Raw genomic sequence first — 26,658 nt, 5'->3', positions numbered from 1 at the left:
ACACACACACATACCTTCCTCTTTTTCTGACTTCCTCTTTGTTTCTTTGTCTTTAGTGCCATCCCTATCTTTTTTATTGTCCCTTTCTGTTCTGCTCTCAATTTTTTTCAGCCTATTTCCTCATTTCTCTTCATACCCATTCTTTCAACCGTCTGATTTACTAATTCCGGCGTTGTATAAACCGGACCACATATTTCGGGAGCGAAGCAGAACAGGAAAAAAGGAGTGAGTGCAGTTCACACTGATTAAAGTTATTATTCAGGACTGACGGGGTTGCTTCAAGCATAAGCAGCTCAGTTGTTAAAACAGTGTTTAGTGTGTTCTGCACCTTGCAAGCTTAAAACTCTGTGTAAGAAGGCTTCACAGCACTGTATGAGAAGCAATACACGTGATACAAAACATGTAAAGGGATACAGCACACGTAACAGCATGCATGGAATACCGCTTACTTTCGATACAGAATGCATAGGACAAACGGATCGATGCAATAATATTCGGTTTCTAAATCATGCGAGTATATTACTATATAACAATGGTGGTTACCTTCTGTTACATTTCACGCAGGGCTGTTGTTCTCCCTTGTTCGCAAACGTATCAGCTGGGGTTAAGTCTAAAGCGTAGCACAAAAGAGAGTTGATTGAAGGGCACCACATTTGGAAACTTCACCCAGAAGTATGTGCAAGCCCTCATTCAGTCATTTTAACCAACCAGAAATGTGCGAGTTCCTAAACAACGATGGCGTTTGAAGATAAGAGGAGTAGGGTCAGGTAGGCCACTTTTGCGCATATCTGATAGGGATCTGAGAAAATGATGATGACCAATTAAGCTCATTCAGCTCCAGTGAACCCACAGAAGTGACCCTGCACCACTCGAATAGTTCCACGTAAGAACCACGACAGTTTTTTTTTCGATAATAATCATCAGGTGTAAGCAGCTAACAGCATCTGTGTCACTGCCCCTGTTTTCTGTGTTTTTCCTATTTATGTATGGTTTGCGGCATTTTCGCTATACTGTAACAAGATACCAACTTGCCTTCAAAAGCAAGTTTCTCCAACATATGTACTCTTATGGCTCAACAAGCTATAGTCTAGCGTTGCCCGCTCCCGTGCAAATACCGTAACGGGGGTGGCTCAAATCGCGTTTCGATAACAGGAACGTCTGTGCTCTAAGTGAGGGCGGAAGCTACGCCGGTCTAAAAGTTAGACTTCAAACGAACGGATTAGTGGGCTGGCTGGAAGTAGCTGTTCAAAAAACTGATAGTGCAGGAGAAAAGATGGCAGAAGAATTGGAATTTCCTCTGTCAATATTGCTGTGTAGTTGTATACCTCGTCTGTCGTCCTTGCTCCAGCGCTCTCAGTTCTTTGAATGATCAAGAACAATTTGCACGCTATTGCAGTCGACTTTCTTGGTGTTGTAGCTGCGGACAGACAAGGCGAAGAAGGAACGGCCGTTCTCCTCTCTTTACCAGTTCTCCCTTCACCTACTCAATTCCCTCAACAAATGGGCAAGCGATGGGCGAGGAGGTCATAGAGAAAAGGAAGAAAGAAGTCTGTTGAGATTGTGATTCACGTCGTTTGCCTTTCTTTCTTTACCAAGCATACTCGTATCCAAATGCTAATAAGCCAATGAAAATAACATAATGACTGAATAAACATAGATCCACCTCGTAAGATTTGGTTCAAAGCCAAAAAATGCGGCAAACACAGCTACTCGTATGAAATCGATCCCGAAAAGTACGCGGAATCTGTCAGTATCTCTTGTTCTACGTGCGCTCGTAACACAACCAGCGATAACTGTCGGACCTCTGTATACACGTACTGCATCAGCTCACAAACTCCTGATAGAATGTGCTCATCCTATAAAGTACCTGCTGCTTTTGGCAGCTGTGCAGGGCAATACAGGTGGAAAGGCAAGGGAACAGGTGAGAGGACCACTGACCATTGTCTTATCGAAAATGCTTTTGAGGTGTTAGCGATTGCGTGTTATGGATATTTAGTACGAACGAATTTTGGGGGACCTCGCCGTGGTGGTGGTGTGGTTAAGCGAGAAAACTTTGGCAACCATTTGAATCAATGAAGAACACCTCTTACCGCGAACAAGAGAAAAACACGAACCAGTAGCAAGGCTTCAGTGAACGTAGGGAGAACACGGGAAGTGTCATGGCGTGCCGAGTGCGTCTCTGGTAGGTAACGCTATATGACACTGCTTTTGCTGGGAATTGTTAGTATAGCCCACGGTATTAAATCAGGACTACATAAGGGCAGCTAAGCCAAGGCATAAAGATGACTGCCTGGATTTGGGGAACATCTTCACGTGGCGCTATCTTTAGGTGGCTCCAACCACGCCCTACTATAACTGAGTGAGAAGTAGGTGGGAAAACAAAAATATATGTATGGCTAAAAAACCGGGTTAATTACAATCGGCTCCCGGTTATATCCAGCAGAGACCACATGAATAATTCTGGTAAAATTTCACCATCGCACTTCCAAGCGTGTGGCTTGATATTCAGGAGAATTGAATACCGCCCATGGAAAATACATGGGGTCCCCTAGTAAAATATTACGCTTTAGGAAGCCACGTGGTTTGCAGTGGGACACTGATTTTACTACACTGTTGCAATGTCTCTTCTGCATATAACTGGGAGTCATTCTTGGTAACTAACTTTTTTTGTCAGATATGATCTTTGCTTCACATACTCCCGGTTCAGTCACGATAGGCCACTGCTATCACCGACTAGAGGCGGAGCATCGTTTCTAGGTCCCCCAAAGCCTCAAGATCTTGAAAAGTAGACACTTCTTGATCTATGCCACCACAATCCTACCGCACCACCAACCTCTTCGTTTTTCACACCCTTTTTCACAGAGTCGGTGCATCCGCAGCGATGAATGGCTGGGGCGCGCTTTACCACCTAGTCACGCGACCCTGTCGTCACGAAAGGCTCGCGGAAGTAATTTTCGCAAGCTTTTTGTCCCTCACGCGCGCCGTGAACCCTCCAGGCACGCGTGTACGCAAATGTGGTGTGTGCGGATGTGCGTGTGCTTCGGCGTATATGAATGCGATACTGTGAGTGCGTATGTGTGTCCATGTGTGCGCCCGCGTGCGTTTCTGCTTGTGCACTCGCAAGTGCGTTGTAGGTGTGCGCAAAAGGTTTACATTGTGTACAACCCACTGGCCCCCTCTCTGGCTCATCTGGCATGCATGCGTATGTGAGCGCTCGTGCGTTCGTTTGTGTTATTCATGCGTGTGCATGTGCCTGTGCGCACAAATGTACCCGCCTGCGCGTGCTTGTGTTCATGCTTGTGGGTGGGCGCCTTCATCACGCGTTATGCCTAAGTGTGTGTGTGTGTGTATGTATGTATGTATGTATGTATGTATGTATGTATGTATGTATGTATGTATGTATGTATGTATGTATGTATGTATGTATGTATGTATGTATGTATGTATGTATGTATGTATGTATGTATGTATGTATGTATGTATGTATGTATGTATGTATGTATGTATGTATGTGTGCATGTATGGCCTTATACATAACCGCATTGGCGGAATAAAAATAATAACAATTGTGGTGGTGGTAATAATACCTTTATTTCTTCCAGCAAAAAAAAATGAAGGGGATCAGTACAGAGACTGGTTGTGCTATTTCAGAGGTGGCCGGAAGCGATCCTTTGAGATACCACAGCCTCCACCGCGTGCTGAATGAAGGGGGGGGGGGGGGGGGGGGTTGACGTTCTAGAACCATGATGTCATTATTACAGACAGCGTAGAGGAGGCTTCGAAAGTTTTGACCATTCGGGCTCTTTCAGATGCTCCCCAATGTAAGGACCCCGAGGATTTTCGCCTTCATCGAAAATGTGGCGGCCGCAGCCAGCATCAGGCGTGCACCATAGACCATCGCGGCGGGTGCGTGTGTTACCGATGGTCGAAGCGGCAACGGAGAGGTAGACCGCTCAGCCTCTAAATAGGTCCAGTTTTTTCTAGGCGCTTCCACTTGTACTTATCGAAGCGTATTTACAATGTGTTTATCGCAATGTTCTATACGAAGCCTACTTTCGCCTCGGCTGCTTTTTAAGGGACGGGTGCTCATTTTACGCATGGAGGGGCTGATGAAACATGCATGCGCAATAATTCCGAATTTGGCTATAGCGAGCCATTAGAGGGTTCGACGTATCGTGTGCACCGCGGCGGCTAGGAGAGGGGAGAAATCTGAGGAGAATCGAGGGGAAGAGTGTCGCTACTTTTTAGATCGAGGTCACCGAACGCTGGTCACGAGCGTCGTTATTTGCGACAACAGCGACACCTGCCGAGGGCGAATGCCACGTGCTCGAGAAGTGCCGCTGGTAGGCAGATGGAGAAGCAGCCGACCATGAGGAAGAACAGGCCGCTCACGTCCTCCACGCGGATGGTGTGAAAGGCGAAGGACTGCGTCCTCTGCGCCCCGGTCTCGCTCTTCTGCTGGGCTCGCTGGATGATGCTGAGCCGGTGCCACTCAGGAAGCCCTGACTCGATGATCCACCGGGTGCTGAAAGTGCGAAAACGTTTAGGGCAGTATGAACACATTCGCGACAAGCAATACTGCAATGTTACACTGGCCAATGGAAGAGGGTGCTTCGTTTACGTGGTCAAGGAGACGAGGAGTACGATGAAGAGCAAGCTGCTCATCTTCGGCAGTGGTGCATGCAATCGCAGTTCTAAATCTATCTCTTCGTAGTCATAACTGCATAGGCTGGCAAAAAAAAATTGACCTCACTCATGAAATATATTTTGGTCTGTGGGCTCATTCTGAACTGGACTCTCGGACTCGAACTCACCAACATATCACTCGGCCGGACTTGCTCAGACTCACTCTCACGGCTTCACTTGAGCCTGAATGAGCCTGATTCAGTCGACTAACGAGTTTGTTAACGTAAAAATAGCTTTCAAAACCATAGAGTGAATGCTTTTTAACGCTAATACCTCAGATAATCGGTGCTACGCGAAACTACTTTTGATCATGCATGTGCCGTCGAGTACGAGTTATCAGATGTTGCAATCCGATGACAACACTTTTATGAAATGCGTTACTGGTAAGATATACTTGTAACAAGAACGTTCATTGAAACAGCTTGCGGGGACAGGTCAAGCCCGCATGCCCTTCCTAACTCACCCCTCCGAGATAAATGTTAAGGTGGCGCATAAACGCCAGTCTGGTGAGAAATTTTTTGATCGTTTTGAGTATAAGTGTAAGCCGATATAACACTAATAGTAATGCTGATGATGAGTACATAGAACTTTATGCCGGTGATAAAAGGCGGACGGGGCTCGAGACTTTCCGAAAGATATATTGAAAACTTCAAATCGGCTTAGTTTAAACATATTTGCACGCTCCAGCCGTCCCGTGGAACGAGTCATTTGATCGAAGCAGACGACATGTTGTACTGAATGAAGCTGCGGACTCTTTCACAAAAGCTTCTCTGACAGGTTCAGTCCTCACTCTCTCCTTTCTGTTACAGCTGTTGTTGCTGCAGCAAGGTTCAGAAAGTATGCATTATCTATGCTTACTCCAAGTCTCGAGTTCTCAGTGGACTTTCTGCACCTAAAGTTCCCTTACAACAGAAAAGTGTATACAAATAGACAGACGTTATAATAACCAGAATGCAGTGTAGAATTCCAATTTTTTGTTTTTACATGCACAGAGTGGGTTTGTCGATCTCCCCCTTTTTCTCCTATTGCGAAGAACATGAAACAATCGAACACTATTTGCTGAGCTACCAACGTACGTTTTTCCTTAGACAGAAAACGAAGTATCGAAATTATATGCGACACCGTGGTCTGTCGGTTATGCTGTCCATTGTGTCAACATTTGGGGCCTCTACGCGGGGACACTCAGACAGGAATATTTTCAAAGCTGCCTGAAAGTTTATATGCGACTGGAATAGATTTGGTAGTTGTATGAACCGCTAACAATTTCTTATTCTGTCTTCCTAGTCAAGTAGTAGTAGTAGTAGTAGTAGTAGTAGATAGAGAACTTCATTATGTACATAATCCAGACAGGCTAGAACTCCAGTGTCCCGAAGAATATACAGGGTGAATAGCGAAGTCTGTCTGGCAGTGTGGTGCCCCTATTCCAGGGCCCCACTGGCGCGAGCCATCCGTTCAGCTCTGTGGATCAGTCGCACGTGGCGGTGAATTTCGTTAATACTCATATAGGCAATGAGTGAGGCTGAGGCTCGGGCAAATGTCGCCACCTCGTGGAACAGGGCTGGGCTAGACAGCAGCGCCTCCCATTCATCTCATGAGCCATTGCAGTCGTGTTCTTCGTCGTGCTCCGCACACTCCCACGTGATGTGAAAGAGTGTCGGGGTGGCTCCACACCACGGGAATATATCTCTGTACGGCGTGGGGTAGATCAGGTGAAGAGTGTGCAGTTTTATGTAAGTGCTAGTCTGTATTCTTCTTGGCGCTGTTGCCTCCGCAGCGCTGAGCTTGCTATGAGGACGTGGATACAGCTGCCTATTTTCCCTGTAGTACTTTAGAATCATTGTGAAACAAGAGTCCAGGGGTGTAGAGTCATCAATTGATTTGTCTACAGTGGCTCAGTGATTTGTGAAGCCTCGAGCTGCTTCTTCCGCGTGCAGGTTCCTTGTCACGCCCTCGTGCCCCGGTGCCCAAGCCACAGCCTGTACGTATTTTACTGTGGGATCCCGTCCTGTCCCAACCAATATACGGAGCGTCTATGCTCCAATTTTGCCCTTTAGATATTTCCTGCAAGCTTTTTGCGATTATGTAATGATTGTTAAGGGAGCGTTTTGCGCCCATCCCTCTTTTATTGCGAGTGCTATGGCAACCTCTTCTGCTTGTGTTGTCGACGCCTGATCTATTAAAGCGCAGGCTGTAATTTTTCCTCTACGGTCGGGGACTACACACATATCTCTTTGCATTGGTCTGAAAAGGCGTGGCGTCAGTGAATCTGGCCGTGTTCAAAAATCTTGTCATTTTGTCAATGTAGTCTGCCTTTGCCTTTCTTCTTCCAGCATGCAGAGTAGGTAGGATCCATGTTGCTTGGTATTGGCAAAACGGTGTACAATTCTCTAAGTTCGCTTGGCACTTTTTATAGCTTCTTTGTGTTTTTGTAATAAAAAATCACGCCCTAGTTTTGTTAGGACTGCTCTGCCCGTTGGGGTCTGGAGAAGGCAACTTTCTTGCGCTAGTAGCTGGGCATCAGATAATTCTTCAATTGTGCTATAAAAGACCAAGCGCCAGTAGTTTGTCGTTTGAAGTATTCCGCGGTAATCTTAGGGTTGCCTTGTAGAACATTCTTATTATTTGGTTTGCTTTTTATTTCTCTTCCCTGTTCATAATTTGATCAGGAAGCTAGTATGTACTGCAACTGATGACGAGGCTTCTGACCAATTTTAGTGTACTTTGTTTTCTCATGCCTTCACGATTGTTTGTTATTCGCGAGATCATGCGTGAGATCTGTTGTACTGATGTTTTGAGTTGATTTACTGTGTCGAAAGATCTTCGATCACTGGAAGGTTATAGAAAATAGTGAGTGGCGTCGCACAGTCACGCCAGTTTTTGCCAGCAGCCATGCAAAAGAAGAAGAGCGCCGCGTGGCTCGTGATGCGCGAGCCACGTGGTAGTCAGAACAGAACGAGTTCATGCGCCTGGCATGTCGGACGCTGGCAGCCACCACCGCTGAGCTTTGACCCGAGAGGAATAAGTGGCGAGATTTTGCACTGCCCCGTCGGCCGCCTACACGACGCCGTCTCACGTCTCTCTCCTTCTCTCGCCCGCTACAACGGTGACCCGGAGAACGCGCCCTTTCGACATGCCATCGGCTGCCATATATCCACGGTTCTGCCCACCAGTGCTGCTAATCCAGTCTACTGCCCCAAAGTATGGTTTGTGCAGCTCGAAGTCATTCTTGCGGTGAATGGCGTCGTGGACCAGCCGCTGATGCACCCCATTCTTCTTGATGCCCCTCCGGTAGAGCTGTGTCATCTCGCTGCCACTTCAATCTCCAGCTTGCAGCTGTACGATGACCTCCGATTTGCAGTGCTTACCTTTTACGGCCTCACCTACCGCCCGCTTCCGGGACCCGCGATTTCCAGATTTCCTCTGCGCACAGCACGTGGTACCCTCCGGCCCGCTGCTCTCTACTGACCATGACCTAACATTCCCGGCAACGTCTCCTTCCCCCTTTCACGTGGCCACTAGCTCGGAGATTGTCGTGCTCGGTGACAGTCCCGACGAGGTGCCGGCTGCCACCAGTCCGCCATGAAGTGCATTTTTTCGAATTCCTCGACCGATGGTCGTTCACGCCTGCTCGCCACCCGCTCGTCTTCTCCGACTTCCACAGTCCACGACCCATCTGACACAACCCCGGACATCGTCACGCCTGCTATGCGCCCACCGATCGCAAAGGATCGCTGTCTACAATGTTCGAAGGCAACCAACCTTCTATCTACGTCAGTGCTCTGCGCGTCCTGCTAGCTGCCACTATCCTTACCTTCGATGTATCCTGCAGCAGAAGCTCATGCCCCTTTCCAGACATGACCGAACGTGTGAACACCACTCTTTCGCGCCTGCCACCGAGTCAATCATCTGCCACGTCGACCTGCGCACGAGCCCTCGGGCGACGACTACCGTAGGGGCTTCTATGAGTCCAGCGGCACCGACTGACCTTCCTCCAAAATGCGCACTTGCTGCGTTCTATGCCAAACCTCCTGCCAAGTTCTCGGAGGGACACGAACCAGCAAGCGTGTAACTTGAATACAGGCTCTAATGTAACTAATGAAGGGATTAAAGTTAGTCAACGCTTGTTGTGCGCGCCGTACGAGAAGAAATGTACTGAGAGAGACGGCATGGTAAAATAAATGTGACGTCTGTGACAGAATATGAAAAATAAACATAGAATACATAGGCAGAAAAAGCGCTCAAGCAAATAAGCAACCAAACTGTCTGACCGAGCGAGGAAACCAATAAACACGAGTTCAATGTGGAAAGTTTCAAAGCCTCATGATACGGTGAAACGCACGACGAACGCTGAGGTGCAGGGCAGGAGGTGGCGAAAAGCTATCGAGAGCGGGGTGCGTCTCGATGTGCGGCGCTGTGGTGCCGATAATGCTTGACGACGTGGGTGTGACTACGGAGCAGTCACCCGCATTAGAGACGTGATGCTCCATGCGGGGAATGGCCAGGCCGCCCAATGAACAGCTTGCATTGAGACGCGATGCTCGGCACAACCGTGACCATTAGCCAAACCACGTCCGTCACTGCGCCGAACGGCTGACCACGGAGACACCTCGCCAAGATCCGCGATCTCCTAGGCAAGGAACAGAACAGCGGGGCAGGCCACGCCCCAAGATGCAGTACTCGTGCCGGCAACGCCGCCCCAGCTGGTGGTTGGACGGCGGTAATGTGGACAGCTGGGGGCAGTGGTAAAAGCTTTATTTGATCAAGGGATTCGGGCACGTACGGCCCAGCCGCGTTCCATGGCTGGAGCCCGAATCACGTGTGTCCAACACTTCGGCCCACTGTCTTCCGTCTGCCGCTGCTTCGGCTGCACCAGCCACAAAACCTACCACCACGTAATCCTCACATGTGGCCCGATCGTGCCACGTCACCTCTATAGGACACAAAATGTCATCAGCCCATTGGCTGACCTCAAGTGCACAGTTGGCTCGAAATACCACGTGCCTGGCCCCGAACTTTCGTCGTTTTTGTCGTTTTTCTGAACTCATCACACAGACATTCCCTTTGACACGTAGCAAGCCTCGTCCACCTCGGCTCAACGCGCTGACCGATCACGTGCTGTAACCTCCACTACAGGTATTCTGTGTAGCATGGTCTTTAGAGCACTGCATTTCCGCGTCAGTCAACTCGTATACTCGTGTCACTACGCCAGCTGCAATAGAACGCAGAAGGTGTCATTGCACCGCCACCAACTTCAACACAAGCTCCACCAACCCGCTACCAACGTTAGCGGCCAAACCGGCACTTCAACGGGCACATTTCACAGCCGCGTCCACTCGCGTTACTGATGCACTCACGAGTGCACCCTCCGAGCCATCGTGCGACCTGATTGTCTATAACAACGCCCCGGTGTCTTCTTGCTCGGCCACTATATACGTTTCCCCAGTGCTGGCCACCAGAACAATGATCACGGCCTTGTGCCCTTTCATGTTAATGACTCGGATTTCGCAACAGACACCCTACGGATTGTCGTTCATGCACATATCTGTCCCTTTCTTTCTTTTGTACGTAAGTTTCCCATAGTGCAAAGCACTAGGGTGGGGGGTGATGTAGCGTCGCGCCATCGTGCCAACTTTTGCCAGCAGCCACACAAAGGAACAATAGAGCGCCACGTGGCTCATGGTACGTGAGCCACGTCGTAGTCAGAACTGAACGACTTCACGCGCCTGGCGTGTCAGACGCTGGAAGCCGTCATCGCTCCTCTTTAACCCTGAAATAAAGTGGCGAGACTGGCACGGCCATGTCGGCCGCCTTCGACGTCGTCTCACGTCTCCCTCTGCTCGCCGCTACAAGTGAAATCTAAAATTACAATCATTAATAATTAATACTTTAAATAATAATAACGTTACGTTAAAAAGTCCATCTCTAACTTATTTTAGGTCTTGGAAAACCATAATCATACATTTAATAAGTATGATCGCTCAACTCTTGGCCAATTCTCGTGAGTGAGTAGGGGCCATTGTTCCAAGAAGCATCATCATCATCATCATCATCTTTTGGCTGCTGCACAAACCGGTCCACTCTTTCTTAGACTGAACGTCTCTGTGTTATGTTTACAGTGAACTGCGACACTGGTGGAGGAGCTGGACTGCAAGCTGGCCATTCCTATCTGAGGGCCGTTCACCGAGTCCTGACACGCCGTCACCTATTACGACTGAAGCGCACCGCTTCAGTCGGCGGTTGCCAGGCATCTCCTGAGCTGACCTCTTTGAACGAACTTTCTACCAGGCATTTTGTACCTCCGGCAATGGCCAACGCCAGCCAGCCACAGGTTGTACATGCCCCCTCCACATCCAATCCTGCCCAAGTAACGCTTCCTCAACCACTTGTAATCGATTCAGCGGGGCCCCGCATGACTACGTTGAGCATTACGAACGCGTTGTTAACACCAACCAGTGGAATGTGCAACAGAAGCTCACCCTCACGTACTTCATTCTCGATGACAGCGCTCACCGGGGCTTGAGAATCAAGAAGGCCGTATATTGACATGGAATAATTTTCGGAAGTACCTCATTGACACATTTGCTAGCATCGATCATCAAGAGAGTGCTCCGCAGCTCTTAGAGATAAGAGTTCCCAAACCAAATGAAACTGTGCGAATGTTTGCTGTGGACACGACATGTCTGTGTCGTCGAGCTGTTCCCGACATGTCCGAGGAAAGGAAGTTGCGCTACCTTGTACGCGGCGTGAAACAACAACTGTTTGCTGGACTTTTGCGAAATGCGCTAACTACTGTGGTCGATTTTATGAGAAGCCACTGCCGTTGAGAGGGATCTGTACCAAAAATCAAAGCAGTATGATCACTCGTCCACTACCACTCCAATAAATACCGCTTCAATGATTCTGGACGATTAGGGCTCCCTGCATGACCTGATCAAAGATATGGTTCGAGAAGAACTTCAGAAGCTTTGAACAGTGTTCGCCATGACGATGCTGGTTTTTTAAGAGCTCCGATGACGCCGCATCTCAACTAAGAGTCGCTTCCCGATCACCAGCCCAGCTACGGCCACTGGTCACGCTCTTCATCCCCTGCACAGACGTCGTCACCGAATCGACGTACTTTTGCTGACCTTCGTGGAACGCGAGGTCTCCCAGCCCACGCCGGGGAAACTATAGGCGGTGACCACTCGGCGTAAGGTCGCAGCCAGACCACAAGACGATAAAAAGTCCCCAGAACTGCCGCTACAGAACGACCCAACGCCGACAAATATAACAGCGACGACATGGTGAGCGCTGAACTCAATGTACTTATCAAAAGAGAGCAAGTGACGGCCTTAGTCGGTACAGGTATTGATTTTTCCATAATAAGTCAAGATACTGCCGCTCATTTTTAGAAAAGTCAAAGCGCCATAGACAAGGCCACACATAGAAACCATGAGTGGTCAATTGCTGCCCTCTACTGAAAGACGCCCAGCAGGAGCCAGCATAAGAGATTCTTCTTTCGTCACGAGTTTAGATCGTTCTGCCTGAGTGCAGCAACAAATTAACTAGAGGAATGGATTTTCTTAGGGAACTTGGTGCTGTTATCAAGATCCTGGACCTCGAGGTTTAGTTGTGCAAAAGTGCCCATCTGATTTATTTTTCGCCACCAAAGCGCAAATGATTTCACCTCAATGATCACGATACAGTTGTGCCGCCTCGATCGTGTACCCTTGCTTCAGCAGCATATGACATGCCGTTCGACGGTGAAGGCCTCGTAGACCAACTAACCTCGCTGCTTTTCACTCACGGGATTTCAGTAGCACGAGGAATCGTCTATGTCACCAACGGCCGCAAAAAATTGCTGTCGACCACGTTCACCACAGAACGCCAGAACTTTCCAAAGGGCACAGCTTTGGCGTATCTTGACTAAATAGCAGACCTAAGTGACTGCTTTTCAGCACTTGAGCAACGCGTACACTTAATCCACACGACCTAGAACCTATCCTTGACGTCAGTTCTATTTTAACTAGGCAAAAGCCGGAACGTCTCCTCTCGCTTTCAGCCGAGTTCCACGACTGCTTTGCGTATACCTCAGAAGTTCGCTAGATATCCTTGATCAAGCACCGGATTATTACAGAGGACACAGCGAGGCTAATTCATCAAAAAACTTCCCGTGTGGCTTCAAAAAAAGACGAACCGATAAAACAGCAGGTAGCCAAAATGCTTGAAGACAACGTGATTCAACCGTCAAAGAGCCTACGGGCATCACCTGTTCTAGTCAAGAAAGGAGACAGCAGCCTGCTTTTCTGTGAGGACTATCGAAAGCTGAATCAAGTGATAAAAAAGACGGGTACCCGCTTCCCCTCTACATGATTCACTCGACAGGCTTCAAAGCGCACGTTACTTCTCCTCCACGGACTTGAAGAGTGATAGTGGCACATTTGTGTGGACCCCAGAAATCGTGAAAAAACCGCTTTCTTGACACCGGACGGATTTCACAAGTTTAAGGTCTCGCCATTCAGCTTGTGTTCCACGCCTGCTATTTTTCTGCTTTTCATGGATACCACGCTCTCTGGGCTTAAGAGGAGAACTTACCTAATATACCTTGATGGCGTCATTGCGTTTTCTGCAACATTTTACGAACATTTTGAACGTTTGCAGGTGGTTTTGCAGGCTATACGTGCCGCAGGCTTGCTGCTCAAGCCGGAGAAGTGCCACGTCTGCTTTGAGGTTTTTTGTCTAGGTCTTCAGTTACGCAGGAGTTTATCCAGAACCAGCGAAAGTTGCCACCGTCGCACAGTTTCCTAAACCGGCAAATAAAAAGGCAGCAGGCATTTTCTGGTCCTGTACGTGTATTATTGACTGTTTACCTCGGATTTTCCACGCAATTGCTTCACAAAAATAACGTTGCATCTGTGTGGGGTGAGGAACAGAATGCTGCTTTGGATGAGAAAATAGTGATGAGAAAAGAGTGATCGCTTGTGCAAGCAGAACTCTGTCACGCACAGAAGTGAATTATTAGACAACTGAAAAGGAATGTCTCGCCGTGGTATGGGCAGTTATGAAATTTCGCATATACTTGCACGGGTGCCCATTCAAGGTTATAATTGATCACTGTTCGCTGTGTTAACAAGTCACAAAGATCCTTCAGGACGATTAGCAAGCTGAAACCTTAGACTACAGGAGTTTGATGTAACAATAGTGTACAAGTCGGGAAAACGACACATGGACGCCGACTTCATGTCTTCATCATCGATAGAGTCGGCTGCTTCTCTCAATGAAGAGACAGCATTCATCGGAATCTTCGACACGTCAGCTTTGGCACACCAGCAACATGATATTACAGCTATTTGGCTTAATGAATTATTTAGAAGGGCGAAGCCAGAACGCGCCCAAGGTATTTGCAAGATGATTATCGTCGTTTTGTGTGCGAAACGATGGCCTTTACAAAATGAAGTTCTCGTCACATGGCTCCACCTACCTGCTTGTCGTCCTTAATTACCACTCTTTGTTCTTAAGTATTGCTAGGGTACCTCAACGAGGTCACCTCTGGATATTTGGGCTTCACGTGCATTCTGGACAGAGGCCTGGAGATGTATTACCGGCCTATATTTACAGCTACCATGAAACATCATGTGCGAACCTGCTTCGATTGCCAGCGGCGCAAGTCACCTTTGACAAAACTAGCCGGTTTCTTACACCCAGTTTAGGTTCTGCCAACACCATTTCACCAGGTCGGAACAGACAGTTTGGGTGTACTTCCTACCTCTATGGCTGCTAACGGCTTCGTTATAGTGGCAACCGACTGTTTTACTCGCTACGTCGAAACAAAAGTCCTCTAGAGAGCCACAGCAGAAGAGGTGGCCCGATTCTTCACTGAGAAGATTGTGTTGACACTGTGTTCCATCGATCATTATAACAGATTGTGGAACCGCATTCGCGGCCGCGCTATTAGATCATGTGTTGGTGCTCAATGGTACTGTTCATCGTAAGTATTTGATCATGTGTTGGTGCTCAGTGGTACTGTTCATCGTAAGCCAACAGCCTAGCATCGACAAACCAACAGACTGACCAATTGGCTGAACAAAACTCTAGAAGACACGCTTTCAATTTGTGTGAAAATATAGCAGAAAATTGAGGTGAGATTATACCTTATATTGCCACCATTGATGAATGAGCCGCTGTGGCTCATACTCGTTTTGGGCTACGAAGAAGAAGAAGAGAACATTTTCGAAGCTCGAGCTCGAGTTTTCGAACAGCGACTGACGTTTGCCTGCTCTGAGGGTTTAGCCAAGAATTCAATAGTTGTGATTGATTTTATTTATTCTTTTTTTCGTAAGCGTTTCTATAGTGTCCTTATTGATTAGCGAGTGTATTTTCAGATAGTACGACCAGGCAGATGCCGTTTTCCTCACCTGGACCAGGGGCTTTCCTCTGGTCTGCTTACCTTCCTTCACAGGAATTGCCAGTGGACTTGTTTTTACGCAATGGCATCTCATCCGTTCCTGTGGCATTGGTCCCAAGCAACGATGGTATCATACGGATGAAGAATCCAAAAATGATTCAGACGGAGTTGAGAGCTGCTACAACTCACTACCAAAGCATCACAGAGGTCAGGCAGTTCAGCAAGGGTGGCATTCTTTGCTTCTCGTCTGACCAGCTCTCTGTTCCTAACGCCAACACTTAACGTTGGCGTTAGGAACAGAGAGCTGGTGTTGGCGTTATGACCAGCTCTCTGTGTTGGCGTTATGACCAGCTCTCTGCCCATAACGCCAACACCTAATACACTGTAGGGGACGAGGTGATAGTGGCTCCACTCTGTATATAAAGGCCACGCTTTGATTTCGGTTGGGCGATTCGACCCGGCAAATGTAGCAATCACGGACTCCGTTGGGACCTTGTTCTTGTCCACAACTCGACTACATCTATAGATAGCTATCACACCTGCTTCTGAAAACATATTTAATATCTCAGTTGGGGTCAAGTTGACATCGACACCCCGAACGAGGCCTTTGACGCAAGCTAGGTGAGGTGGAATGAATGTGCTCACCGGGTTGGTAGCGAATACCGAGCATTTTAGTAGGTCTCGAACAGACCTACTAAACTACTGCTTTTCAGAAGCAGGTGTGATAGCTATCTATAGATGTAGTCGAGTTGTGGACAAGAACAAGGTCCCAACGGAGTCCGTGATTGCTACATTTGCCGGGTCGAATCGCCCAACCGAAATCAAAGCGTGGCCTTTATATACAGAGTGGAGCCACTATCAACTCGTCCCCTACAGTGTATTAAGTGTTGGCGTTATGGGCACACAGTGAAAGGGTGCAGGTCAGTACCTAGATGCAGAATTCGTGGTGAGACGCACAATTCAAACGACTGTAAAAGTAATGAAGAAAATTGCTGTCTTTGCCATGAAGCACACTGCGCTGATAACCCAAACTGCTCAGCTAAGGCACGTGAAATCCAAATACTTGAAATTGTAGACAGAAGGCGATGCTTCCGAAAGGATGCCATTGCTGAAATCCAAGCCCGAACTCAAGCATATGCCGGAGCAGCTGCCCGCCATAACATAGCAATGGAAGCATTCTTTTCCCTATCATTTGCGGACATGATGGAGGAGGCTGTGGATAAGGCTATGCAGCGCCTTGCTACCACCCTATGTGAGTCACTGTCGCACATTGTGAATAACCAAATCGCACAAGTCTATGGAGCACAGATAGATATAAGTACGGCTGTAAAAAATGCTGAGTCTGCACACCCGACAAGTGAGGCAGAATCTGAGATAATTCCACCAGATGTACAGTCTGCAGAGCCCTCCGGAGAAGGCGTTCAGAGGCAAAGCGAGGGTGCACAGGAAACTTCTCAGGACACACAAGATATGGACATAGATCTCATATGCCTAAAGCGTTCTAGATCCCCTGCATCGAAAAAACCTAGCTCGCCGAAACATGTAAAAAGCAAGAAATACCAGAAAGACAACCTTTCAAAAACCGATTTTCTAAAAGAAAGTATTTTAGATAAGGTGATTGCTGAAACCATTTTAACGAAATCATAGGGTCTCTTAAAATTATACATTGGAATTGCCGATCTCTTCACTCAGCCATAACAGATCTGTTATACCTGTCTTCCAAATTCGATCCGGCTATTATTGCATTAAAAGAAACTTGGCTATCCACACATCATGTATTTCACCTACCCAACTTCCAAACCTTTCGTCGAGACCGTCCATCCAAAGGTGGAGGTTTAGCTTTCTTTATAAACAATAAAATTAGTTTAAAAGTCAAAAACTCATACAAATGTATGTCTTCTGAACGCGAAATTTTCGCGTTATATATTACCTTGCCAGGATACTTCCCTTTCTCGCTAATAAACGTCTACTTTCCTGCAGGCGTTCAAGACACGAGACTGTTAGATATGGCTGCTAATTCAGGCTGTAAAGAAAAAAATTATAGTTGGTGACTTCAACTCTCACCATACCTGCTGGGGTTTTAGAACAGATCAGTGTGGACAACGGTTGTGGGACTGGTCGGTAGACAACAACTTATTGTGCCTTAACGCTAGAACTCCCACATTTATTCAAGGTCATTCACGCTCCGCCTTAGATTTAAGCTTTGTAAGCTCGGCCATTGCTAGTACATCGTGGACGGCCCTTGATTGTGCCTCCAACAGTGACCACTTTCCAATAATGTTCGAGATCGCTTGCCCCATCAAACCATCATGCTTCCATGCCCGAACCTATATAAATTATGCAAAACTTTAACACGACCTAAAAACTGCTTTAGTTGCTCCTTCTCAGGATGGAGATGACACTAAAGCTATGAAAATAAGCGCAGTAACTAAAAGGGCATACAAAAACGCTGAATTTACTGTTAAATCGGCAAAGAGAATACCCTATAGCCCCTGGTAGAATTCCAACTGTTCACGAGATCACAGACGAAGACAGGCAGCTTGGAAGAAGCTAATACATAATCAGTCCCATAAGAACTGGTCAGATTATAAATTTCTTGCCGCTGTATTTAAACACACGGTGGCCTAAGCTAAAGAAGAATATGATGAATGACATTTCGATTTTCTCTCGAAATCCAAAAATAAGAAAGCTTTATTTCAATATATGCGATCTCTCAAAATCCTGCCGTCTACATTAAATACTGATTATGAAAAACTATCATTGGAAGAAACGAAGAACTCTTTAGAGTCAATTGGCAGAGGTCTAGAAATTAGATTTTCTTCGATTATGGCTTTCAACTGGCAAAAGTATAGCATAAGCACTGACTTCGAAAACGTAACGCTGTCTGAAGCATCAAAAGTCATTCGAGATCTACCATCGTCAGCTCCTGATCCAGATGGAATCACAGTTCCTATGATTAAAATTTTATTCAAGCTACCCCCCGGCGACGTCCTCAATCTTATAAACTACTCTTTAAAGAATGCCTGGATACCGTATGACTGGAAAATATCTAAGGTAATCCCATTCATAAAAAAGCAAGGATTAGGTTTTACCATAGAAAATATCAGACCCATCTCGTTAACTTCGAACATGGTGAAACTCATAGAGAGGGTTGTAAAGGGCCGAATAAACTCCTGGATGACGAATAAGGTCATAATAAAGCCAAATCAAATTGGTTTTCGTTGTGAATGCTCAATTTGGTGCGCCCATGCGGATTTAGAGAGACGAATACAGCTTGCTCGTAAAAGGAAACAGTACGCTGCATAAGTAACTCTCGACATACCTAAAGCGTACGACAGTGTCGAGCACTCTATTCTACTGACCATCTTGCAGAGTTTGAAGTTTCCTCAGTATATTACTGAGTGGATGCAGAATTCCTGAAATCAAGGGAATTGTATTGCGTGAAGGATGGCTGTTGTTCGCATAAATTCAAACAGAAACGTGGTGTTCCACAAGGGTCCGTCCTATCTCCAGCATTATTCAATATACTGATGAGCTCTATTCCAATTGTTCAGGATGTCACTGTCTACATATATGCAGATGATACCGCGTTCTTTGCTGCAGAGAGCGACATTTACTCACTACATCAAAAACTGCAAAGATATATTAATACACTAGAAACTTGGATGCAATCCATTTCATTGTCATTGAACATCAGTAAAAGTGCGCTATTGGTGTTTTATATAGCAGATACAGTTTCATTTTCTGTATTGTATAATCGGGAACCTATTCCACAAGTAGATTCAGTCAAGTACTTAGGAATAATTTATAATGAAAAACCAAGTTGGAGCCCACACATTGAATATATTACAGCAAAGGCACAACGGGCGTTAGGTTTATTACGCAGGTTAAGCAACAGAAAATACGGGCTGCGCAGACACACGATGTTAATGATATATAAAATGTATGTGCGACCAATATTGGAATTTGGGTGTGTATTATTCTCGGGGGCCACTGATTATACAATTAAACCGCTAGTATTGTTAGAGCGAGAAGCCCTGCGAATATGCCTGGGACTTCTCAGGTTCGTGGCGAATGGTGTATTGTATCAAGAAGCGCGATTGCCAACACTCCTCTGTCGATTCCGCATTCTAACGGTTCAAACCTTCTTAAAGTTCTACAGTTTACCGGCGCGAAGATCAGAGTACGCATTTATCAGCGACCCTGACTCTTTCTTTCTTGCACATTGGCCTCGATTTCATACCCCTCAGATAATTTTCGCTAAAAAGAAACTGGATTGCATAAATGTAGACATTAGCACAGTAATTGAAACTAATTCCTCTACCATCAACATTAGAATAGAGTACGATGAAATCTTCCCCCCACAAGCCAAGTTGCAATCTCTTAGATTTTTGACCACTACATTAAACGATTACTTGGTACATGCAGAAACAAAAAATGTAATAGCTACAGATGCTTCTGTCAACAATGAAAAGGCAGGCGTAGGAATTGCGTCCGATTCCCTCGGCTGGTCTTTTTCAGTAAGGCTTCCAGATTTTTTTCCTATATTTGAAGCCGAGCTAGTAGCTATTATTTTAGCTCTTCGTAAAATTCCTACGACAGAGAACAGTGCAATCATCCTAAAAGACTCACTTTCGGTGTGTGCAGCTCTGACAAACTCTGAACAATCTCGTGCCCTAGCAGCGTTCCACACATTAGCACCGCCGCATTTAAAACTCCTCAAATTAGTGTGGGTCCCAGGTCACTGCAGATTACAATTAAATGAATTGGCAGATGCTTTGGCACGAGCATCACTCGATGGACCAGTAATTTCAGTACTTCCCAAGTTAGAATACTTATCAGGGGTTAGATATAGGAAATTTTCGCTATTTATACAGATAGTTTAGAAAATATCACACAATGGACAGATTATCAGCACCTCAAAGTTTCATGGAAAGCCCAGTGGAGTCCGTCAAAAAAACTTCAAATTATAATTTCTAGATTCCGGTGCCGTGTCCCTCCATTAGATTTTTATTTACACAGAGCTGGTCTGACACTTTCCCCCCTTTGTCCGTTCTGCGAAGAATCAGAAACTATTGAACATTATTTTGGCTCATGTCGTAACTATGCATTAATTAGGAAACGACTTTTAGATATTCCATTTGCGAAGCTAGGTTTAAACTTAACCACAGAAAATGTTCTAAGTTTTGGTGCCTCTGTTTTGGGAAATTGCCACAGAGATGCATTCGATGCGGTGCGTAATTTTATTCAAGACTCTAAACGTTTTCAACATAAAGCCCACGTTAACAAATACTCAAAAAAACGGGTCGAAAAGTAATTTTCTATTCTGGATAAATCCGTGACATACCAAATTAATTGGGTTTGGCAAAACCAGCTGTCTGGTCGGCTCCCAAAATCAAGTTGTAGCTATTAGTGTCTACTTTGTTGTTGATTTTTATTCTCACTATCTAAATCTTCACTTTATTTCTTTTTTTAACATACTGTCTTCACTATACAACTCCCCCCCCCCCCTGTTTTTTTTTCGTTGTAAGCAATTATGCAGTTATCGTTCATATGAGACTATATGTTCTCTTGGCCAATCCCCCAGAGTGGGTACCAGCCATGGATTAAAGGATACAAACAAACAAACAAACTGAAAAAGGGTTTATTGGCGACTGTTGCGACGGTGGTCCTACGATGAAACACGATCGGACAAGAGCAACGGTCGAGCAGATGCCGGCGATGATCAGCACGAGCCGAGCGAGCGAAGCCAAGCACCCCGTACCCAAGCGGTGGCGATGTTGTTTGCCAACGATGCGTTTTCTTCTTCACAATTTGCCCCCGCCGAAAAAGAGCCATCCTGGCGACCTAAGAGTCTGGAGGCAGAGGGCTATGATATGGCTTAAGGCGGGCGATGTGGACGATGTCACGTCCACGCCGGCGCATGTCGTCAGATGGGGAAAGTGGCTCGATGAGAAAATTCACCGGCGAGGTTTGCTCCAAAACGCGGTATGGGCCCTCGTACTTTGGAACGAGTTTTGAGGATATGCCGGGGCTTTGGTAAGGAACAGCCAGCCATACAAGTGATCCCGAGAAATAGCTGGGGCTTTGTGAAGAGTCGGCGTTGTTTTCTTTCTGGCGCTGTTGTTCTTGCGACGTAAAGGTGCGTGCGAGTTCACGGCACTCTTCCGCATTACGGGCAGCTTCGGACACAGATGGGCATTCGGATGCGTCAGGATGGTATGGAAGGAGAGTGTCGATGGTGTGGGATGGTTCGCGTCCATAAAGAAGAAAGAAAGGTGAAAATCCAGTGGTAGACTGTGCCGCGGTGTTATATGCGAACGTGATGAATGGAAGAATGCGATCCCAGTTAGTATGACCGGATGTCACATACATGGCGAGCATATCGCCAAGGGTGCGGTTAAATCTTTCCGTGAGCCCGTTAGTTTGCGGGTGGTATGCAGTGGTCTTGCGATGAACAACATGACATTGAGAAAGCAGAGACGTGACGACTTCTGATAGGAAGGCTCGACCTCGGTCGCTTAGTAGCTCTCGAGGTGCACCATGTCTTAGTATGAAGCGATGAAGGATGAAGGATGCTACGTCCCGCGCAGTGGCACTTGGAAGGGCGGCGGTCTCAGCGTAGCGTGTTAAATGGTCCACAGCGACTATGATCCACCGATTTTCATCTGATGTTGTCGGTAGAGGGCCATAGAGATCAATTCCGATCCGATCGAAAGGTTTGGCAGGGCACGGGAGCGGTTGAAGCGCACCGGACGAGTGGAAAGGCGGTGATTTGCGGCGTTGACAGTCAGGGCAGCCCATAACAAATTTTCGAACGAAATTATACATTCCGTGCCAGTAGAAGCGATGGCGAATGCGTTCGTAAGTTTTGAAAACTCCGGCATGACCACATTGGGGATCGTCGTGAAAGGAGGCGCAGATTTGTGATCGCAAGCTGCGCGGGACAACCAAGAGCCACTTACGACCTTCGGGGGCGTAGTTGCGTCGGTGTAGCAGCCGATCACGAATCGCGAAATGAGCAGCTTGACGTCGGAGAGATCGTGGTACCGCAGTGGTTGACGATCCAGAAAGACAGTTAAAAAGGGAAGCGATCCACGGGTCCTTGTGTTGTTCACCGGTAAAAGAGTCGAGGTCGAGAGATGCGACGGAGTTGGTACCAGTGGTTTCGCAGGCCGAGTCGGGAGGTAAAGGCGAACGCGACAGGGCGTCGGCGTCAGAATGCTTGCGTCCGCTGCGATAGATGACATGATAGATGACGATAGATGACAATGTCGTACTCCTGGATTTGCAGTGCCCACCGAGCTAGGCGGCCAGAAGGATCTTTCAATGTGGCGAGCCAACAAAGTGCATGGTGGTCCGTTAGCAGGTCGAATGGGCGACCGTACAAATAAGGGCGGAACTTGCGAAGCGCCCACACTAGCGCCAAGCACTCTTTTTCAGTGACGCTGTAATTGGCCTCAGCTTTAGTAAGTGTGCGACTCGCATAAGCGACGACGTATTCGGAGTAGCCCGGTTTGCGTTGGGCGAGGACGGCGCCTAGACCAACCCCACTAGCGTCTGTGTGAACTTCCGTTGCAGCTGTTGGGTCGAAATGCCGAAGAATTGGAGGAGATGTTAGCAGACTACGGAGCGTGGCAAACGCGACGTCGCAGTCAGAAGACCAGGATGAAAGGTCTGCATCACCGCGTAGGAGGTTGGTCAGTGGTGACATGATCGACGCAAAATTTCGCACGAAGCGCCGGAAGTACGAGCATAGTCCAACAAAACTGCGTAATTCTTTCAGTGTAGTAGGTTTCGGGAACTCAGCGACTGCTCGCAGTTTTGCAGGGTCGGGTCGAACACCATTCTTGGACACGATGTGCCCTAAGATGGACAGCTCTCGCGCGGCGAAGCGGCACTTTTTAAGGTTCAGTTGGAGCCCAGCGTTGGTTAAACACGTCAGCACCAGTTGGAGCCGACGCAGATGTGTAGGAAAATCGGGAGAGAAAACGACAATGTCGTCGAGGTAGCATAGACACACAGACCACTTCAGTCCACGCAGTGTGTTGTCCATGAGTCGTTCAAACGTGGCAGGAGCATTACAAAGCCCAAATGGCATTACGTTAAATTCGTACAGGCCATCTGGTGTAATGAACGCAGTTTTCTGGCGATCAGCTTCTGCCATAGGAACCTGCCAGTATCCAGATCGTAAGTCTAAGGAGGAGAAGAATTCGGCTCCTTGGAGGCTGTCAAGGGCGTCGTCGATGCGCGGTAATGGATAGACGTCTTTCCGCGTCACCTTGTTTAATCGCCGGTAGTCGACGCAAAATCGAATCGATCCATCCTTCTTTCGAACTAGAACGACAGGAGATGCCCAAGGACTGTGCGATGGTTGAATAACGCGACGGCGTAGCATCTCTTCGACCTGGTCGTTGATGACGTGACGTTCTGCTGCAGAGACACGGTACGGTCTTTGACGCAATGGCTGGTGCGAACCGGTGTCAATGTAGTGGTGCACTGCGGAAGTCCGACCCAATTGCGGCTGAGAAACGTCGAATGAATTCGCGAAGTGCTGGAGAAGATTAAGAAGCTCGGCGCGTTCATGGGCACTTAAGGTGTCGGCGATGGAACTCGAGAAGGTGTCACTCGATGAGCATTCCAGTGGGGAAAGGGCATGAAGTTCGGTCGAGACGCTACTGCACGATTCGTCTGGCATGTTAAGGAATAAAGAGGAATCGAGGTACTCCACTCGACCGAGACATTCGCCGGCAAGTAGCGTAAGCGGTGCAGAAAGGGGGTTGTGGACGAAAATATTGCTTCGGCCCGCAGTGACGTCGAGTGTAGCGAAAGGCAAGGAAACGGCTCTGCGGCTCATGAAAATGTCGGAAGGTGTAAACATTACTGTAGCGTCGTTATGGTCATCGCAGCAAACAGGGACAACGGCAAGAGAGGCTGGCGGAATTTCAGTGTCTTCACGTACGACGAGTTTTGGAGACCGCTCAAGAGTTTCGTGCAAAGGTTCGTCATACAGGTGCGAAAATTGAACTTCAGCGCGTGCGCAGTCGATGACGGCATGATGTTGTGACAGGAAGTCCCACCCGAGGATAACGTCATGCGAGCACACCGAAAGGACGATGAACTCGACAACGTACATAGAGCCTTGGATGAAAATGCGGGCTGTACAGGTGCCGAGAGGTCTGACTGGCTGTGCGCTAGCTGTACGAAGCGATAGTCCAGAGAGCGGCGTGGTCACTTTGCGTACGGAGCGGCAGAGCTGGGCGGCTATAACAGAAACGGCAGCACCTGTGTCGATGAGGGCAAATGTAGAAACACCATCGACAGATATGGCGACGACGTTAGCAGGTGAAGTGCGAGGACTTGGGCATTTCGATGACGGCGCAGTTCTTGCCTCTGGAACTGCGGCGTTCAGTTTTCCCGGTTGGAGGAAGCGGGTCGGGGACGCATTGGGGACAGAGATCGCCTGCGAGGAGACGGCGAGCGGGAAGAGTGAGTCGGAGCTGGGCGCTGGGGTGACTGAGACCCGGGAAGATTAGTGTAGCCATACTGCTGTGAAGGATAGGGAGCAGGTAGGTGCGTGGGCGGCGGGTCATACGGTAACGGCCAAGTAGCGTTGTGTTGCGATTGGAAACGACGACGACAATATCGTGCCACGTGTCCTGGAGTACCGCAGGCGTAGCAGATTGGTCGATTGTCAGCAGTGCGCCAGGAATTGCTGACTCGCGGTGCAGCCCAAGGTGTCGAAAGAGGGGTAGAGTGGGGAGCAACTGCAGGCATGGGTGGCAAAAGCTGCTGGCGGGGTCTGCTGCGTACCACCTGGGCATAAGTAAGAGGCGCGGCCACGGGCTGCATAGCCGGCGCATGGGGAACAGTCACGGCCACAGGCTGCTGGTGGGCAGCGACGGGAACAGCCTGAGCTACCTCTTCGGCAATAACGTCGCGGAGTGGTGAGGGCAGACGAGAGGACGGCGGCTGCTGCGTGAAGGGAATCAACGACAGTTGCCGAGCTACTTCTTCACGCACGAAGTCTTTAATCTCTTGCAGGGTTGGTGCGTGGTCGGGAACGGAAGTGAGACTGGAGAGCGAGTCGGCGTGTGAGGAAAATGGCCGAGTCAGGGCGCGCTGCTTGCTCAACTCGTCGAAACTTTGACACAAAGTAACAAGTTCCGCAACGGTGGCAGGATTACGGGCGAGGAGCAGCTGATATGCACCGTCATTTATCCCTTTGAGGATGTGTTGAATCTTCTCCGACTCGGGCATGGTGGTGTTCAGTCGGTTGCAAAGTCCAATGATGTCTTCAATGTAGCTTGTGAAAGATTCCGTTGGTTTTTGTGCGCGAGTCCGCAAGCGTTGTTCGGCTCTGGACTTGCGGACAGCGGGTCGGCCAAAAACGTCAGCGAACAACGTTTTGAAGATAGACCACGTCGTAATGTCGTTTTTGTGGTTGTTATACCACATTTCGGCTACGTCAGTGAGGTAAAAGATGACGTAAGTCAATTTGTCCGCGTCATCCCACTTGTTGTTTGCGCTTACCAGTTCGTAGTTAGCGAACCAGTCTTCCACGTCAGTCTCATCAGCTCCGCTAAAGACTTTGGGCTCTCGCAAACGAAGAACGCCGGGGTTGCTGGGGGATGGAGTGGAAGAGCCAGGTTGCGCGTTGTTGGTAGCCATGATGGTAGGTAGCGTTCGGTTGCGCAGCTCCAGGTTGAGGCGACGGCGAATGGCAGCACCCAGGTTCAGGCGACGGGAAATGTCAGCACCCTCCACCAATTGAAAAAGGGTTTATTGGCGACTGTTGCGACGGTGGTCCTACGATGAAACACGATCGGACAAGAGCAACGGTCGAGCAGATGCCGGCGATGATCAGCACGAGCCGAGCGAGCGAAGCCAAGCACCCCGTACCCAAGCGGTGGCGATGTTGTTTGCCAACGATGCGTTTTCTTCTTCACAAAACAAACAAACAAACAAACAAACAAACAAACAAACGTTGCTCTGGTTTGGGTGAACTCCTGGCTGCAGGTCTTGTTTTTGCTCGCGACATTACTGGTGGAGACGCTGGGTACGTGTACTTCGGCTGTATCGGCCATCGTGGAGACAGCTACATCTCCCAGAGCAAGAAGCAGCCGCCGCCTGCGTGGGTTACCCCCTGAATTTGGTCCCTTGACATCGACACCCAGAAAGATGGCAACTCCGATGACAAGCCAGGCGGTCCAAACCAGCGATGCCCATGCTTCTTTTCTCGCTCATGTCTCTCATGCGCCACAGACACCAAAGCCGTTCCATGGAGACATCTTCGAGGATGTTGATGACTGGCTCGACCACTTTGATCGGGTTGCCAGTATCAACGAATGGGACGATGTTCGCAAGCTGCGCCGAGTTTACTTCTACTTGGAGGATTCTGCGAAGACGTGGTACGAGAACCACGAGGGCTCCTTTGCAACCTGGCAACAGTTTAGCCGTCAGCTCCGTGACGCCTTTCAGAACACCGAGAGGAATGAGAGGGCTGAACAAGCCATATCCTGCAGAAACCAGCGGCCGAACGAACGAGTATCCATGTTTGTCGAGGACATGCTTCGGCTCTTCAAGCG

General features: G+C 48.1%; 1 pseudogene; it reads right to left on the bottom strand.

The window, feature by feature from the left end:
* Positions 1-3,611: 3,611 nt before the first annotated feature.
* Positions 3,612-26,658, bottom strand: part of LOC119161724 (glutamate receptor ionotropic, delta-2-like) — a 158,473-nt pseudogene continuing 135,426 nt past the window's right edge.

Source organism: Rhipicephalus microplus, chromosome 3 (assembly GCF_043290135.1).
Source record: "Rhipicephalus microplus isolate Deutch F79 chromosome 3, USDA_Rmic, whole genome shotgun sequence".
Lineage (NCBI taxonomy): Eukaryota > Metazoa > Arthropoda > Arachnida > Ixodida > Ixodidae > Rhipicephalus > Rhipicephalus microplus.
Note: the sequence above shows the minus strand (reverse complement) of the source record. Positions and strands in the feature narration are given on the sequence as shown.